This window comes from Scylla paramamosain, chromosome 30, assembly GCF_035594125.1.
Source record: "Scylla paramamosain isolate STU-SP2022 chromosome 30, ASM3559412v1, whole genome shotgun sequence".
NCBI lineage: Eukaryota > Metazoa > Arthropoda > Malacostraca > Decapoda > Portunidae > Scylla > Scylla paramamosain.
Window position 1 is genome coordinate 2,285,690 of NC_087180.1, and position 1,811 is coordinate 2,287,500.

Consider the following 1,811-nt stretch of genomic DNA (forward strand, 5'->3'; position numbering starts at 1 on the left):
TTGTTATCACTTGCTGCTAACTCTGCTCCGATCCTTAACTTCCTTACCATCCACTCATGTCTTAGCAAGCAGTGGGGCAACACATACGCGAGAGGCAGGACCCTTCGTAGGTACAGTGACACCGCCAAACACAGCCCAGATTTCGCTCTGCTGATCCCGGCCACCGACTTCTGGGGGGGTCTTGGAAGCTGTGACGACACTAATTTAGGGCAATTGTACTTAAAGTACCCAATATTTTTGCAACAATGAAACATGGGCTACATACTTAATGAGGAGTGCTGTGTTGCATGTTCCCAGACCGTCTGTCGTGGGCTGCCTGGAGACATTTACCACAGGGCTTACTTGCCCAGACTTATTGCTAAAACCACTACTATACCGTGGGCCTCCAGACAAAGTTGCGCCGGCCGCGGCACCCAACGAAACATGATCGGCCCCACAAGATGTACCACCAATCCAATGTGGGACAGGCCTTCTTTAGACTTTACGAACTCCTTCTCGGCCACATTGACAGATTGCTCCAGTACTATGAACTCCTTTAACTTACGGAACTTACGGATTGCTCGCTAGCAATCCACTTCTCGAACGTCTCGTCGAAATAGCAAGCACATTCTTTCCTCTTCTTTCCTCCATGAACCTGTAGCATGTAAGCCTCCGGCCGCAGCTCATATGTTCTCTGGGTATCAGCCCTAAACTCCTCACAATCCTCCATATCCTCAGCTGACATCCTATCATAGATTTCCAATGCCTTGCCCTTCAATATTAGCAACAAGGGCAACCCATCGCTCTTGAGGCCAATCAAATTCAGCTGCCTTTTTCTCAAACCTTCTTAACCACTTTGTCACCTTCTCATCAAACTCTGGTATCGCTTTCAAACTTCTCACCATCTGGCTTTCTATTGTATTCTCCTTCACTCCTTCGGCTTTTCTCAAGACATGAAGTGAATTAACATCTATTCGAGTCTTCTCCAACTCAAACATCCTGTTCTTCTCAGCCTCTTCCTTATACATTCTTGCCTTCTCCTCGACCTCAAGTAACTTTGTCTTTTCCTCGGCTTCAAGTAACTTCAGCGCTTTCTCATGTTAAAGTAATCTCGCATTCTCCTCAGCCTCAAGCCTTCTGACTTCTCTAACCTCCTCAGTCTTAAATCTCCTCTCCTTGGCTTCCTATTCAAGCTTATTTAATTCTCTCTCCAATTCTCTCTCCCTCTCAGCCTCCAACTCCATTCTCCTCATTTTTCAGCTTAAATCTCATCTGTTCGGTCTGGGAGAAGCCACCAACGCGGCAGACATGACTAACGCGTCCATGGACACTATGGGTGGGACTATATGTGCTCACACCGAACTGAGTTAAATCTACGTTGCCATTTCCATGATATTCATGGGACTCAGTTTGCGAGTTACCCCTGCTACCAGCCTGTCCACCCATGGCTCAAACTGAATGTGGGCACATACAGGACAATGAAACAAAGAAACAACTGTCTCCCCTACGTGGCGACAAAATTTCCAGCCATCCTGGCGAAGTCATCAGTTTCTGTTATGACCACAATTTCCTGCCCTTCTCCCAACTGCTACAGACTGGTCTAGTTTCCCCAAGTTACCACCTAAGTGCCTTGGTGCAGGGCTTAATTATGGGTGTATAGGGTCCCTTCTAACTCCTGCACTCTTTACACGACCGATCGTAATGCCAGGTCACACTAATGAGGTCGTCAGCTTGTTTTTTACCCACCCACAGGCAAAGAAATATAATACAACAACTGCAAATTCCAACAGCTGGGCAAGAATCGCCAGCCACGTCCTAGGGAAACAGCACAA